The sequence below is a fragment of the Macaca thibetana genome, chromosome 7 (assembly GCF_024542745.1).
Source record: "Macaca thibetana thibetana isolate TM-01 chromosome 7, ASM2454274v1, whole genome shotgun sequence".
NCBI classification, from domain to species: domain Eukaryota; kingdom Metazoa; phylum Chordata; class Mammalia; order Primates; family Cercopithecidae; genus Macaca; species Macaca thibetana.
Genome location: NC_065584.1, coordinates 120,506,100 through 120,518,395, shown reverse-complemented (window position 1 = coordinate 120,518,395; position 12,296 = coordinate 120,506,100). Strand labels below are relative to the sequence as shown.

The following is a 12,296-nucleotide window of genomic DNA, read 5'->3' as shown; positions in this document are numbered from 1 at the left end:
GCCCCGTATATGGGCACAAGGCTGCTTGTTTGGCCTAAGCATATGTCTGCCAGTGCTGACCCATTATTCTTCTGATTGTTTTAAAGGCCCTTGAAGTTCAGAAGAAACTGGAAGAGATTGTACTCTGATATTCCCTTATCTATCTTAAGACTGGAAATGCCAAAAAGAACACAATTGCCTTTTATTCACTCCTTGAAATTTCATTATCTAGAGAAGAAAAGAAGACTGAAGAATGCACACAAATAGACTTTTTAACAGGACAATGTCTGCTTCTTGGACTCATTTAAACTCCAAAGAGAATCATTTACATGTTGTTTTATTTCATGTCCATTCATTTTCTCTAATAATCATATATTACTCCTCAAAATAATTGCTTACAGTTTCCATCTCCCTGCTCCCCTATGAAGAAGGGTATATAAGCATCTAAACCTTGTTGGGTTATTGGGTAATCAGTCTTCTGTAATTCTCCCATGCTAATACACTTTAATTAAATTGCATGGTTTTTTTTTTTCCCTGCTAATTTGTCTATTTTCTATTCATTTCAACAGACTTAGACTAAAACCTTCAGAGGGAAAATTTGAGTTTTTCTACACCTTCAATAATTCTCCATTTTTTGCCAAATTAAACACAGCTTCTTTATGCAGGCCTTCAGAATCCTCAGCTCTACATCCTCAACCAGACTAACTTCCCACTATTTTTTTCAGCCTGTAACTGACACTCCTTCCTTATTGCATGATCCATTTTTCCATTGAACATGCTCTCCAGTTTTGTTCCTGAACTTTGTGTTTATACTGTTTTCTCCACATGGAATATTCTCCCCATCTTCCAGTTTCTCCTGGTTGAAAATCCACCCATTTTCAAGCTTATCTTCACATGCCATTACAAATCATCTAACAGGTTTCTTAATATTTTTCTCTCTCTCATTTGAACTCTCAGGGCATGTAGTATTTCTGCTATGGTATTTGTTTTCATGCATGTGTTGATTTTTGTCTTCACAACAAGGACTTGTGTCAAACAATAAGGAAATAGAGAGAAGTCACAGATTCTGACTTAAGTTGTTTAATAACTCCCTGATAGAAGCAAATAAGCACACAGGTGCTCATCATATGGTGTGACAAATACTGTGGTAAGTCCAAATGCCTGGGGGAGAAATAAGAAAGAATGAAAAGCAAATTCTTAGACTAAGTGATTTGAGAAAGACTTCCTGAAGCAAATGGCATGAGTTGGAGCTTAAAATTTGTGTAGAAATTAGCAGGTCAGAAGAAAAATGTCATTTTACAACAGGTTAAATGCCAAGGCCATGTTGGTGGAACACTGGGCTGCTGAACTGGCTTGTGCTGCTTTACAAGAAAGGGTCATTCAAGAAATGCTCAAGAATTTTAAGATCCAGTTGTTAAGACTGTTGACAACTTGAAATCAACCATGCTGGGAGAATTTATACCGTAGACACTGGCAAATACTATAAATCAGGTTTTTTTGTTTATTTTCAGACAGCCAGTGAAACAGGACATCACTGGCTGTAAAAGTACATGAGAGGTTCAGAGAACTGCAAGTGGCTTAATGTTCTACTCTAGTTAGCAAATTATATACCAAAGTTAGCCCTTTGACTAGATTGCTAGCCTTCTAAAGGAAAGACTGATTCCTTATCCATTCTGAATTTCTCTGGCTATACCTCCAACAAAAGCAGGTAGGTACTTAACTTAAGCCATCAATTAAAATATAGATTAGAGAAGAATCACTTCAGACATAAAAATATGCTTCTTAAAATTTTGGTTAAATGTATTTGCATTTCAATGCTGTGTTTACTTTATCTCTCATAATGAAAATAAACATCTCTTGAAGTAGGACAGTTTAGAAACAGTTATCTACTCAGAAGGGGGCTAAGGGATTATTTTAAAGTGGTATTTATACAATAGATTTAGTTTTTACTTAGAACTATTTAGCATGTTTTTCTAATAATTTTTATTTTATTTTTACATTTTAGCTAAAATTGAGAAAAGATCAGTTGCCCAAATTAAGACATGGTATGCCATTAAGAAGGAGGCTTTAGAAAATATAATTTCATAGAGAATCAAAAGTTCTCTTATACTTGACTCAAGTTCTCTGTTTATTCCACTATGCACACTCCTCTCCCAACCAGTGACCTGGTTGACTGCAGGACCCGTTTGTAATATTTGGTGAAAGGAGAAATAAATTATGAAACAATAACTGCCTTTATTAAGCATTTGCTTGGTGCTAGGTACTATTCTAAATCTTTGTATAACTATTTTATTTAATGTTCATAAGTACATTATAATCCTTTATTTACAAGAGGAAACTGAGGCTAACAGGTTAGGAAACTCTTAAAGAGCTTTGTAAATAAGGAATGGCCAAATGACTGATATAAATAAATAAATAAAATCCCTTTCATACTTGTTTGAATATAAGCTAACTTCTTCATATTTTATAAACAGACAATCAAATTGACTAGAAATCAGAGAATGAAGTAGTTTACTGAATTTTCTGATTAACTATTAAAAACAATTCTTAATTTAAACATTTGGTTTCAAATTTTCTAAAACAGAGTCATACTTAATTTCCTTTGCAAAAATAATATAGATTGAACATGTGATTTATTTTCATCTTTGGGGAATTTTTTTTAGCACCTCTAGGTCACCATCTAGTTCAGTGTAGGTAGAAGAGATTTAGGTGAATCTATAGTAAACTAAGAAAATATGCCAGCCATTTCAACATATTTGTTTTACTATTTTTTTGTTTATTTTTTACCTGAAATTTGGAGTAAAATGTAATGGTTTATTTGATGTAGCAACTCAGATTCTAAGTAGTTAGATTTTTATTATATATTTTAATATCTTAATATTATCCTAACCTACTAGGTAGAGTTTGTATGACTAGGCAGTATGACTAGGTTAAGTCAGTAGCCTGGCTTGGTGACTGAAACTTATCTGATGTTTCTTCTGTACATCTCCAGTTTCAGAGCCACCATTTGAATGACATATTTTCAAAAGCAGGAACAATTTATTTGTTGATTCCTTACGTGTTTTCTTTCTTTTAAAACATGAAAAACAAAAGTTGTTCATGATATCTTTTTGTTTTTTTACCCAATCCATATATACCCCCAATTAAAATATTTAATAGATTATGTCCAATAAACAGTTCTATTTATCTTTAGTGTATGTAGGAGTCATCTGTCTTAGAAATTTCTTTGACTAATTGATAAGAAAGTCAAGATTATCCTTTCTGGATCCCATTCAAAGTTTCCATTTGTGGTAGATTGTATTATAATCCCCAAACCTTCTCTATACTTCCTGTGAAAATAGTATCCATCTTGTCCATTTCCAAGTGATCCATAGTGCCTATTGCGGGGGACAGGGAGTTGGGTAGCGTATTTCTCACCAGATGTCAGGATTGGCCATATGACTTACCTGGACAATGACGTGTCAGCAGCCAATGCATGGTTCTGGTAGTCCTCTAGCAAAAGAAGGCATTTTGCAGAGAGAAGGTGCTCCTTCAGCAGGACCGGGAAAGAAAATCAACCTCTAAGCAGAACAGTTCAGCTGAAATAGTCAGCTGTCTTTCCAGCCATTATTCAACTTAAGCAATTGTTAAACTGTTGCTGTTGTTGTTGTAAGCTTCTAAGATTTGAAGATTTTGTTACCTCAGTGTAACCGAGAAAGCTGACTCGTACCCCATGCAACATGGCAAGAAAACCCACATAAAATTAATCAAAGAGAGTAGGTCCATCTCTTCTCTCTCTTATCGTTGTTACCTTCCAGATACATATGGCTACACTGAACTCTAATTAAAGTTTATTTTTCTTTTCCTATGTGAATGAATGGAAACTTAGGCATTAGAAGATGGCAATCTCATAAACATGGGGAATCAGCATTAAACACTGTATCTGTAACTCTTTTGTAAATTCTTCACAAGTAGTTTCTCTTACAAGTTTCCCAATGACAGTACGAGGAATACTTGGGATAGTTATAAAGTCCTGAGGACATAAACTTCCTCAAGAGACCTTCACTTTCTCTTCTGAGAGACTTTATGTACACCACCCAGGAACATAGAGGTTCTTCCTTTTGTTTCTCATCTTCAGAAGAGGGTCCTTCGGTAATATATTGGCTTTAATTTCATGAGTATAGACTTCTTGCTTCTACTGACTCTAGATCTAGTTACTGTATCTAGTTGCTGAGATGTTTGCCCCTTAAGACTATTCTCTTGCTTGGAAATTATAGCTATAAACTGATTAAGGAAGCCACCCTCTCTTCTCTTAAAGATAGGCTTAGTTATTACTTCAGAAACAATGTGATTACACAAGATTAGTTAGATTAATCAATGCTTTACAAGGTTAGTGAGCTCTCCTAAATTAGATAGTGCCTTAGCTACTTCCTCATTTTGAGCACTGCCAAACTAATTCAACTGTTGTTGGTTTTTTCCTTAAAATCCAATTCTGACTACTAAATGTGACTCCCACCCCCACCAATCCACCTTCATTTGTGAATTGGGAAGGCTATTTTTCCTGCTCTGTCCTGAAAGAATTGATAATGTAGTTATTCTGTCAAAAGAACGGACCCTAGTCCTCAGACCTGTGGGCTTTCCTTTGGCATTCACCCACCCCCTACCCCACCACCAGAGTCTCAGTCACAGTCAACCCTATAGCTTGTAAATGGTACTCCATCTATTGACCCATAACAGGGCAAATGGTGATGACCCTTGAACTTTAAAAATATCAGACCCTGCTAGTATCATAACAAACAAAATGAGATACAGTTTCAGCTTTGGTTCTCAACTCCCCTCACCCTCAAACATTAGATCTAGGACTTACTTTTTCCTGAAAGAATTTTCTGTCATGTTTCTCTTTGAATATAGGTTGTACTACACCTACCATTGTGATCTCCTTCAAGGAGCCACTTGAAAACGATTGCTCTAACATGTTATATATATCAAGATATATGTTTTTTGATAAAGGATTGCTTCATTTTTAAGATGAGGTTTCTTTTTTTAAGTCACTTATCTTTGATTTTATTTATTCTAAAAACCTGGCAACTTATTTTGGGAAATACCAGCGAAGCTGGATTTTGGAATCATATTCCTTCACATATGGTACTAATATATCTCTGTCTTTGCCTTCATGCAACACAGCAACAGATGTCTAACATTTCTGGTTTTTAATAGGCCTCTGATCTCGGGAAGGTCCTTTTTTGGAATAGGCAATGGTATGTTTTTAAAGCTACAGCTCATTTACAAGATTGTGTTTTACAAGATTTGTTTTTACTAATGATGTAAGTTTCACCCTTATTCTGAGATTTTCTTAACATATAAGCTAGCAGTAAATTTGCTTGGTGTAGAGATAGGCACTTGCATCATTAAAAGGAAAGCCTTTTAATGTTAATAGACTTAACAGGAAAGATCAGCTTTAACTCTACCTGTAAGTAAAATATTGTGACCTGTGGTCATGAGTTTTTAATTGATACAGCCTATCGTAACTTTTCACAGATGTCCTATTGGAACAGCACTTTAACATACATTCTGACAACTTCACAGTTAAGTAGGTTTGGTTCAGGATCTGTAAAGGAGAGAGTGAAGGGGTAAAGAGTTCTTGTTTAGTGAACTTGTTTAGTGGAAAGTTGGATTTGATTTTCACCATGGGGAGTTACAATGAAAATTGCTACTGAAATATTCCTTTATTGTAGCATTTCAGACCTAGTTGAAAGCAGATGAATCATACATGGAAACTTTAGTTCACATGTGGTCTGAAGGGATAGACTGCAAGGGACAATACCATAATTTGTATTAGTGGATGTTGTAAGGGGCTTTGATTATACCCTGTTAATAATTTTATGGTGATCTACTATGCAGTCAAGATTTACATAATTATATCACATTAAAATGATGATGAAAAATAACTGTATCAGAAAACTTTCTGCTTAACAAACACAATATTTAAATATGAGATCATTCTCTAAATATATTCAAAAGGTTTAGGCTACAGAGGCCAAAGGAATATGCCTACTTGAGTGTCATCATAGTGGTTTATATGTTTAGCAGTATTGGTTATTATGAAGTAAGAATGGAATGGGAAAATTCTTTAAATAAAAAAATTAATAATTAATCAAAAGCCTCATTTCAAAAATATTTTAGAGCTTTGTGGGAAGACCCTTTTCCAGACAATTATTTTGTGTTTCTTAGTTTTCCAGTTTTTAATTAGGTAAGATAAACACTTAAATGCAACTGTTTTGTGCTTAATTTTTCAATGGTTAAACCTTCAAGTGGCTGGTTCAATAGGAATGACGACTTTGGACATTGAGGAAAGAAGTCCATGTGGGCGTGCACCTGCAGGTCCACATGTGTGTGTATTTACATATGTGTGTGCCTGCGTATTGTGTAGCATTCATTTAAAAATAGAAACATTCTGGAGAAATCAATTTTTTGTGTGTGGAAAATCCTAAGAGTGGGGAGTACAAGGTATTTGGAAATCTTTCAGGAAACAAACCTGTTTAATCAAAGATCAAGCAGCTTCAAGCTAAAAGAATAGTGAGATTCAATCTGTTCTAATTTTTAGATCTCCTATCATCAACCGAGATTTTAAAAAATGAATTAAATAAGAATATAAGGGAGGTAATTATATCAATCTACTTTACTTTGGTGCAAAAAGCAATAAAATAACCTTGCCAAGTTGATACGTTGGTTTGTAAAATTCTATTTGCCTTTATTAACCAGTGCTTAAGGCTAATTTCTCAGGCAAGATCATAATTTTATCCATTCCTCATGCTGTGCTTTCATCAGGGGCTACATTGAGAGGCTAAGAAATGTTATACTTAAGAAGGCTATAAGGAGGCTGCTGTTTTGATTGTTTTTGATGTGCCTTAATTGTCACCCCCAAAAAGTATATTTTAAAAACCTTTGTCATTACTGAACAAAAGGGATTTAAATTCTACCATAAAGAGCTTTCTTCAATGTCAAACATCTGTTCTAAAACTTATCATAGCAATATACTCGCTGAACTGCATGAACAAATTTGATTAGCATCAACTTCTGGGAATGGTTTCTAGCTGATTGACCTGGGGACCTTATCTTTAAATATTGGCATTGTATGGATTAGCCAAAATCCAGGAGAATGTCAGATATTAAGGCACATAATTGCAGGTTAATTGGAAGATAAGGATACTTTAATCTAATGTGAACAGGGGGAAATATTGATGGTATTAACTTATTAGCTTGGCTGAGGGAAATAATCTTATTATCGTAAAGAGGACTAAGGTAGCGCTGTCTTTTTTGTAAATGATTCTTTACTGAGAAGTTTCTGTAATAAACACTTTGAATCTGACTGTAAATTTTTTTTTTGTAGGTTGTTTCTTTTTTTTTTCTGGTGCTCCCAGCCATATAGTAATGACCTATATAAATTAAGGAGGTCTCAGAAAAATCAGAATTTCTTAGGTTTCAGGGAAATACAAATAGTGGTGCTTATGTAATGTAATAACCCCCTTTTTTGTCCATACTCAAGGAACATAGTATATATTACAATTTATGAGTCATACTTTGGGCATATTCATGTATTTGTTGGCTTTCAAATGCCGAAAAGAGTCTGGTTTAGGGAAATGGTAAGAGACGTGGACACAAAACAAACTTTTGAAATCTGGAGATGTTCAGTATTTTAAATTTTATGCTACTTTCTTGATGCTTTAGTTTTAGACACTCTTCAAAACGCCACTTTTCAAAGCTCATATTGACATAAAGTTATTGGAGTAGGGTAGCGGAAAGTAAAGAGAAAATTCACTTTTTTTCTAAGCACCTAATAAATGTTAGTCACTTTTTGACTTTGAGGGGGTGAGATGGGTGTTGTTAAACATCTTTTCAGACCATGGAAGTGGATGTGAGGAAGTCAAATAACTGTTCAAGGGCACGCAACTGTGAAGGGGAGAGTGGCCTGTTTCTCAGGGTTTCTCATATTGGGAATTTATGTGTGAGATAAAAGTTATGTGCCCAAGACACAGTCATCTCCAAATTCCTTTCTCTATCAGCTCATTCTCATCTCCTTCTTCACCCTTGGTAGCTTTCTCTATTGAGATATGAGTGAGAAAACAAAAGAAGTGTTGTTAGCAGTGGTGACCTATTAAGTCTCATGGTAATAGCTTCAAGCAAAGGAAGCAATTCTTTCTCACTTTCTACAGATTTTCCGGATGATTATGGCTCTGACGTGGATTAGTGATGTAAACTTAGACAACTATAGTAACTTCCTTAAATCTCATTTCCTATGAAATGTGTATGTGCATGTGTGTAGGGGGAACGTGGGCAATGAGAGTTATTGCCATTAGTGAAGAATGCTAGGAATTTCAAGGATGGGATCTGTATTAAAACCAACCAACCAACTAACTCCCTAGGTGATTCTGAGGCATCAGTAGTTTTGTATATCAATTTGGAAGGATGGTTTCCTAGTTTATCTCCAATAATGCTAAAATCATAATTCTGGTTTTCAAAATTTGGGTAATGAAACTATTTCTACTGGGTTAATCACATCAGTTCTTCCGCTGATCTCAGACCCATGGCGATACCCCGCTGTTAAGAGGTGGAAGGAGTTACAATGGGAATAGTCTGGATTTATGATACTTCAAAATCTGAAATTTTTGTAGCAAAACCATTTCTAAAATGCTGAAAACGTAATGTGTTTCAACTGTGTCACATATATGCTTTTCTGATATGTCTCCACCATTTTTGAGCACTTTCTTATTCTACAACACAAGATATTTCACACTCATTTTGTAATTGCTCAGCTTTGGAATCAGCCATTTTCCCAAGGAGAACCTCTTCCTTAAGTGGAAGATGATACTTAGAAACCAAGATCTGGGTGTGGAGTATGCTCATTGGTACTGATTGCTGCTGTGTATGTCTCAGTGAACAGAGCTAGGAAATATATGTATGTATACACATGCACACATGCACACATACATACACAAACACATATCCACCTATACACCTCTCTATATGTGTATCCACCCACACATATCTATATCTATGTCAACATCAATCTACATGTGTAATAGATCAATTGATCAATAAATGGATAGAATATATGTCGATTGATAGAGAAATAAATACAGATGTGTGTTGGTGGGTATATATGCATATATATGTATATGGCTGAGTCTTTATACATGCATATATTGAATAGACTTGCATATTGTATGTATATACACATGCATATTAATACATGCACATACATACATATATATAAGTGTAATAATGAATTCATTCTGATAACTCCAATTCCAATCCATTTCCACAGGGCTCATTCTAGTCTTCCTGCTTTCCAAATCTGTAAATTTCTTTTGGACAATGGGAAATCTGTTTCTCATTATACCCAATATATTTACTTATTTTACTAGATTACACAGAAAGTAATTTCAAAATTGCTTACTCTTACCTTTGTGGGGGAAAAGAAAACTACAATCAGAGTTCATTTGTTTACAATTCTTTTTATCTTTAGCTCGAGGGTATTTAATCCAAATGCCATTGCAAAAATAATGTGTTAGTCCACTCCCACCTGTTCACTGTAGTTATGCTGTTCAACTGAAATCAAGTTTGGTTCATTTAGTTCTATTTATATTTTATTTTAGGGAATTTCTCCCATTCTTTTTGATGATTTTTAATGAGATACTTTTCACATGGTTCCAAAATTAGAACTATTTCATTAAGCATATTCAGAGAGGGGCCTGTCAACTTTCTCATTTTTTTTCCATGCCAATACTGCTCATTTCCATCTGCCCGTGGAAGTACATCATATCAGTAGTTTTTAACTTGCTGTTCCTTTTGCATATTATCTTATTTCATTTTTTTTTTGCATTACTTTTTTGTTGGTTTTTAAATTTGCTTATCATAATATAATAAGATAAAATAATACAGCTATTACTCATTCTTTGATAGAGTTATATAGAGTATTCCATGGAAATGCTGCAATTATTTATTCAGCTACTACCCTATGTATCGCATTCACATTGTTTATAAATATTTTCAAATTACGAACAATATTCAATAAGTAGTTTGTGTATATGTGTTTATATATACATGCAGAGGTGTATCTATCTTTTGGCTAAATTTCCAGAAGTGGCATTGCTGGATCAGAGATAGCAAGTTTTGATAGCAATTGCCATATTCCTCTTCATAATGGATATTGATATCTCCACCAGAAAATTTTAAGAGTGTCTGTTTTCCCCACAGCATGTCTAATGGAACGTGGTGTTATACTTTTTAATTTTTATTCCTCTGATAAGTGAAAAATGGTGTCTCTGTATGATTTTAATTGCTTTCTCTTATGAGTGTGATTGACTATCTTTCCATATACTTAAAGGCTATTTTATTTTTTAAAAATTGTCTCTTTATATTTTTGCTTATTTGTCTATTCAGTTTTTTAATTTTTCCTCAATTTTTAAAATTTATATTTCTAGTAGGAGTATATAGAAATTTTCATTAACCACATTAGAGTCAGAATTTTTATTGTTAAGCTAATTTTTCTCAGTCTAGAGAGTGTGCTTTTGACTTATATTTTTCTAGTTACTTATAAAGTGTGTTGGCTTTCTGTTTTTTTTGTTGTTGTTCTTTAGGGAAGTGTCTATTCAGGTCTTTTGCATTTTTTATTTGATTGCCTTTCTCTTAACGATTCTAATGAATTTATAATGAATTAGAATTCTTTAAATGTTCTGGATTCTACTCATTTGATTGTTACTGTGCCACAAATGTTTTTTCCAAGTCTTTTTACTGGCATACACTGATGACCCAGAAGTTCTGTTTTCTTATGGTTGAAAATGTCATTTTCCCTTTTATTTAGCACTTTTGACATCTTGCTTAAGAAATCTTTCTCTAACCTGAGGACAGAAATATATTCTCCTTTATTGTCCTCTAAAATTTATATAGTTTTGCCTTCAAAAGTTAACGTTTAATTCACCTGGTGTTGACTTTCAGCTATCTGATCATATGGGGATCAAATTTCTTTTTTTCAATATGGATAACCAATTGTCTCAATGCCATTTATTCAAAAGTCTGTATGTCCCCCCACTTACCTGCAATACTAACTGAACCATAAATGAAATGATGACTTCTCTATTTCATTTTAAGATTTTCTACTCTGTTAAATTGATATGTCCCTGAATAAGTAGTACATTGTTTAAAGAGTACAATCTTAGTCTGAGATTGGATATCTGCTAAGACTACTTCCTCTAGCAAGTCTTTTTCTTCAGGAGGAATGTACTATTTTTGTTCCTTTACTCTTCCCCATAAACTTTAGATCAGTTTTTAAGTATCTCCAAGTCTTTTTCTCTTGCGTTCTCTCTCGGTGTTCTCTCTTTCACACACACACGTGTGTGCGCGTGCACACACACACCCCTCCCCCCCCGTTGGCATTTTGATTGGGATTAAATTGAATCCATAGACCAATTTGGAGAGAATCGACATCTTCACAATATTGAGTGTTGTGATCTCAGAACACGATGTCTCTCTTCATTTTTATACCTTCTTTCAATAAAGTTTATATTTTTCTCCATAGGGAGCTTAAATTTGCTTGTATATTCATTCTTAAGTAATTTACATTGTTATGCTACTATAAATACTGTTTTGTAAATTTCATTTTAAATTCTTTACAACTTGTGTACAGAAAAATATTTAGTATTTAGGAAATGTACTATAGACAATTTTAAATGCTAATCAATCGTACATTGATTACTTTGAGACTTATATGCTAGCAATCACTACCTGTGAATGTTGGGATTCAATCAGGCTGGTGGGAAAAATATTAGAGATAGTTATAGAAATAGACACAAATCTTCTTGGAAGGCCAAGAACTTTGCATAGCTTCGGTAGTTAAATGTATAGGGCATATGACGAAGAAAATAATGTGCTAGAGACATTTTCTTCTTGCTAATCAGACCTTTAAAATGCACTTGCAATAACACTTAAAATAATTCATATAGCTTTTAGTTTATGAAAGCTAAAAATGTAAACAATACTTGTGAATGTAATGGCTAGGGACTCAAAACTAATTTTAGTTGCTAAAAATACAAGGGTCTTTTTTTTTTTTTTTTAGATTTATCCAAGTTTGAGTCCCAAATACAAATTTTCTAATAGAAAATATTTTATGAAAACCTTTTTCTTTTATTATATTCAGCTACCCCAGACATAAAGAGGTTAGTGACATTTTTAAATATACCAGGCGAAAGGAGTATATTTGGTATTACAACTATACATTACATAGCTACAGGAGAAACACAGCAGTTGATACTGAAAGATTACTGTTCTTGCAACATAAT

The 12,296-nt window shown here is 33.8% G+C and overlaps 1 long non-coding RNA gene across 1 annotated transcript in view; it reads left to right on the top strand.

Moving 5' to 3' along the window:
• The first annotated feature begins 1,487 nt into the window (after nucleotides 1-1,487).
• LOC126958877 (uncharacterized) overlaps nucleotides 1,488-12,296 on the top strand; it is a 68,458-nt gene continuing 57,649 nt past the window's right edge. The window contains exon 1 of the long non-coding RNA XR_007727342.1: nucleotides 1,488-1,687. This is a non-coding gene — a long non-coding RNA (uncharacterized LOC126958877). The remainder of the gene's footprint in view (nucleotides 1,688-12,296) is intronic.